Raw genomic sequence first — 5,393 nt, 5'->3', positions numbered from 1 at the left:
CCAAAGTAGGACAATTTGTTGAGATTAAAGGCATGCTAAGACTCTTATGTACATTTCTTTTGTCTTTAAGACTTTTATTCATGTTATGTTATTCTTTTAACACGACACCATATTTTTAATGTTGTATCCTGTTTATAGCACCATTTTTAGCCGTACATATTAACTTTTTAAACACATGCATAATTACTAGTAATATTGAAATGTCTATTTGCTCTCTAGAAATTATTTCATTTCTTTACCTTTTTCTTCTAAAATGCCTTGGTCAAGATGAACTATTGACCTCTTTTCCATTTTTGCCTATAGGATGCTAATTGAATTGGTGTTGTGTGCACAACTGAGTATTGGCACAGCGGTCAATCATGCTCTCATTACTATGGTCTCTCACCAACAATACTCTATGTTGATTATAATGAAAATGGTGACATGTTGTGTGCTCCAAGTACAAAGGTAATAGGTAATTCAATGGGTAGTTTAAAGTTGTTGGGTGGTGTTGGTCTTCTAAAGGTAAGAGAAATTTTATGAAGTAAATTGTAAATTCACCAATAGTTTTGATGGGTTAATCTCTATTGGTTGTTGAGGCTCCAAACAACCTCTAGTGAACACATCTTACATACGAGAAGACAAAGGATATTGGTTAGACACACGCCTCCATCTTACCAAACCTCAGAGGTGTTCACTAAGATCCAAAGTAGGTCAGTCAATCTTCTTCTTTGGGTAAGATTTCTTACCACCTTTAGGCTGCGTTTGGAAAGGAGGTAAATATCGGTTCAGTGCATTCTTGCATTTCGGTCCACGTTTCCATGTGTTTGGAAACAGTGTCAAAATACCTCTATTATCGATGTAAATTTGCAAACATCCTGGAGCTTACATCGATATGAGAGTGGAAAACTGATCGATTTTTTCGAAGTAAAAATTTACTCTCTTCTTCCATCGAGGGAAATAAGCAATGAGTTTACCTTCATCCACCGCATGGTGGTCTGAGTAACGACTATTTTCTCATTTCCCATTCTTAGATTTGAGATCTGAGGAGTCTGAAACGTCCACCAGCTTCCTTCTGAGATCTGAGGAGTCCGAACCGGCTATTTTACCCTCATCCATTGCAGCTTCTGAGATCTAAAGAGTCACACCGAAATGGCTATTTACCCTCATCCATAGCAGCTTCTAAGATCTAAGGAGTCCAACCAAAACGGCTCTTTAGGTAGGAGATGGGTGGGTTAATTCATCATTTCTGTTACCTTTATTAGATGGAAGAGTAGTTGCAAGGATGAATAAATATATATTTTCTTTTATGACAGTTCATTCCATAAGATTTTAAGTGATTTGACGAGTTGTAGTTATCAGATTTATCATGCAGAAATTTTAGTTTTTTGATTGGGATGCACTGCTTCTATGAAGATAACTTCTATTTTAATCTGAGACAAGACAATATAAGGATTTATCAGGCATTTGATTTCAATTTACTTGTATTATCTTGCATCCTACCTTACGCCTAAAAAAATAACCCTCCTTCCTCCATTCTCTTTCATCTAAAGTGAATGCCACTTCGTTTTACTTCTCACATACAAATAAGAGAAGTCAAGTCTAAAGTAAAAGTAAATTAGAATTTACTCTCAACCCTTTTGCATTCCCATGCATTTACACCAATGCAAATGGAATTTGTACTACAACCAAATGCAGTCATATTCTTAAATTTTGTATCAGATTTAGGCAAAACCATTTACATTGGTTAATACCCCTTTAATACATGGTGGTATGCCAATAAAGGCAGCCAATGGATCGGATCCTATCCAATTAAATTGGACTTTGATAATCCGTTATGCTTATCAGATTGAATTGGACCACTCTAGATAAATCGTTATTTGTTGGATTGGATTAGTTTATTAACAATTTGATCCTACAACAATCCAACCCAATGTTAACCCGAAAGTTCAGAGTGTTAATATGTATTGTTTTTTTTTTTGCCGATACTTACCTGTAGCACAATAGGAAATCAGCAGTCGTGGTAAATTTTTACTGTATTTACCATGTATTTGTATGTATTGTGTTAGTATCGGTATTCGGTATGTATTAATTGTTACTTAGCTCTTATAAATCGATATATACAATTGCTACAAACTCATTCAATTGTTGTTGCAATTTGATTCTAAGAGAAGTCTAAATGGCATATTCTTGTTGCTTTGTTTTTAGTTTATCTTCCCATCTTTTCTGATTTCTTTGACTTGCTTTTTATGGTATACTATTCTTGAGCAAGTTTCAATGAATGGATACTAGGTGATTGCTGAAAGTTGGGTTGTTCCATTCAAATGTTGACGCATTTCTCTATGGTTGTTGATGTTCATTGATTGTATATTCTTATTGGTATTGGTTGCTTCCATAGGCAAATTAAACTCCCATATTTTTCAGGGGGGTTTCTTTTGCCATATTTAACGCATTGAGTTGTTGTTGGTGGCTTCTACTGTTGATGGTCTAGCTAGAATTGCATGGCCATTTGCTTTACTGAGAACTAGTTGAATGCCACATACAAGAGGAGAGAGGGGAGAAAGTGGAAATAAGAAAATAAATAGATTAAAGTTTTTGGATGGTTGTTTGGGTTGAGCAGAAGAAACCAACTAGAGAAAATGTCAAAGGTTTCATTTGAGATCCTTCCAAATGCAAATGTTTGAGATTTTTTTCAAGGGAGGGGAGGGAGGGATACCAATTCATCCATTTGATTTGTTTATGAAGATTTTGAAACTAGATCATGCAGCCTAGATTTATTTAGATTGGGTTGAACCAATTAAAAATTAGGGAAACCAGAGACCAGTCTGGGTTCCATATATACTCCTGCTAGTGGGTTATTTCATACAAATGGGGATTCAAGTGGGGTCAAGAAGTCAGATTGCAACCTTTGTATTGGTTATTGATTCATCATGTTATATAGAAAACAAAAAAAAATTATTGGAATTTTCGTTTGGGTTCTAAACAAGCTACATTTTGGTTAGGCTTGAACAGTCAAGAGTCAAAAGAATACAGAGGTTGTGTTTCTCACAAGTCACAACTAATCATGGTGCCTGCCTATTAGATAGAGATTGAACCTTGAAGGATACATGGTTTAGAGTTCAGAAGGCAACTGTTAGCTGGTGACCAATTGTAATTCTTGGAAAATTAGGGAAATCATGGATCTTGTGGACACTGATTGAACAAGGGCAACTGAAGTTTGTTTTGGTAGATGAATTGACTTAACTTGCTCCATACCTTGAGACTGGCCAGATATAATTCATATCCAATTAATAAAAAAGCAAGGAGCAATGAGACAATCATAGACCAACCATTTTTTTACATGTTTAGGAGTTGAAGAGATAACCCACTTAAGGCCTTCCAATAGGATTCAATGACGAAAATATTTAGTTAGTAACCAGAAGGTTATTGGTGTATGGGTGGGTCATCTTGAAAACCATTTTGACGAGTATCGGAACTTCTTACCACTTACGGGGAACTTCAGCTAGAAACTAGCTAGCAAGAACTAATTTCTAAGTGGAACTTCTGACAGTACCTATGGAATAAATGCTAAAAGTTGTATATGAGGGAGAGGAAACTACAATGCAGATATAACTTTTCATATGTTCTCTAGCCACCCACTCACACCACTAAATCTTGTCACCATACACAGATAGAACTTTTCATACGTTTTCCAGCCAAATCATTCCATGAACTGTACAGCTAGTGAATTCGTATGTTGATGAATTTCATCCATTTGAATGGAACTTCACTGTGTGATTTACATAAACTCATTATTAATATATGAGTTCCATCCACTAAGTGGCAAGTCAGTCTTGGAGACGCTTGGCCATTAGGATCATGTTAAACTTCCCAATCTTTGACTATTTTCATCTTTGGAGAATTACTCTGGCCAAGTTGGGAAATGATGGTTGAATTGAAAAGTTGAAATACAAAAACTAGAATCCAAAATACACCTTTGTATTAAGATGGTTATCCCTTGATACCTCATTATGAATGTTAACAAATGCAAATTTGACTTTGTGAGAATGCCCTTTTTATTAGCACTCTCTCTCTCTCTCTCTGTCTTAATTCATGTATCCCACTTTAAGATACCTCTCTAGTATTTGGTATTCCTACAAGAAGAGCCTAATCTGGAATCCATGACTTATAGTATTTTCTTGGAGCTGTAAACCATCTTGTGAAATATTTCCAGCTTTAAATCACTCTTGAAGAAATAAAATATAGACAGAAACAAAGAGAGCTACCTGAAAGGAAGATACGGTTATTTGCAATATATTGGAGGTGTTAGTTGAAATGTCATGTATTGTTGGTCCACCTGAATTCAAGGCTACCACCTTGATACATTAAGTACCTTGTGTGTTAGTGGGGATAGGGAGAGAAAAGAGTCCAACAAAATCTATTGGAAATGACTCTAGTAGCATAGTTTTAAACTTTAATCAAATCTAGCTAGCTCTTTGTCATCGTCTTTTATTTAACTTTTGAGATGTATTGTATCTATCATAGATCTCATGCTTGCATTCTTTAATTACATCCTAAATATTTAACTTCTATTATCTGCAATTGTCTCTCTCTCTCTCTCTCTCTATTCTATATATTAAAATAACAAAATACCCTTTTCTGTTGATATTCTTTTTTTTTTCTTTTTTTTCCCATTTCATGGAGGACAAGGGATATGCACATACTGCTGCTCCATAGAGCTAAAGTCGACAAATGAGTTAATTCTTGTCCTCATCCCCAACACATTCATTCTGGATGATCCAAGAAAGAAAAATGCATGGTGAATGGGTGGGACCACCTTGATTTCTTTCTATTATATGGAACAAGTATAGTAATCAGCTTTAGTTTAATCTTTTTTGTTGGGTCTTAGCAGTGGTATGATGCTTATTAATGTCTATTATATTATTGTGAGAATAATCATTATCTCACTTCTTTCTAGCATGTTGTTCATAATGCATGAAAATTGACAATTTCTTTTTTTTTTTTTTGGTGGAATCTAAACTATAGTCTCGTCCATTAATTTGCCTTCATTTGCTTATTATGTACATCCACCAATCTAGCACAAACTTATTAGTAGGATTTCAGTCCAGCAACCTCTTTGAGCATAAAGTTACATCATCTAAAGCTACCAATCTCTTTTTCTTTTGTCCCAACCTCTCACCACAACCGGTATCTGGTCTTGCAACAGAGATGGGGACTTTTTCTTATGTACGCTCTCTTGCTGTATTAGGCTCTCATTGATTTGCCCGGTAGCTTGCTTGTATTTTTTTTCATCCATCAGTAAATTAATTACTTCATCTTTTTCAAAAAAAAAGTCTACAAAGATTGATATTTCAAGTACCCTGAGCAATACTCCATCTTCAATTTTTTGTTTCTCTCTCTTTCCATTCAATTTT

General features: G+C 35.0%; 1 long non-coding RNA gene across 1 annotated transcript; it reads left to right on the top strand.

Annotated features, from left to right (window-relative positions):
• The first annotated feature begins 787 nt into the window (after window positions 1-787).
• Window positions 788-5,027, top strand: LOC148871482 (uncharacterized). The gene is made up of 2 exons (XR_016106494.1): window positions 788-1,198; window positions 4,663-5,027. It is a non-coding gene; the product is annotated as an uncharacterized LOC148871482 (long non-coding RNA).
• The last annotated feature ends 366 nt before the right edge of the window (window positions 5,028-5,393 follow it).

This window comes from Nelumbo lutea, chromosome 2 (genome assembly GCF_056320005.1).
Source record: "Nelumbo lutea isolate HS-2025 chromosome 2, American lotus-T2T, whole genome shotgun sequence".
Lineage (NCBI taxonomy): Eukaryota > Viridiplantae > Streptophyta > Magnoliopsida > Proteales > Nelumbonaceae > Nelumbo > Nelumbo lutea.
Note: the sequence above shows the minus strand (reverse complement) of the source record. Positions and strands in the feature narration are given on the sequence as shown.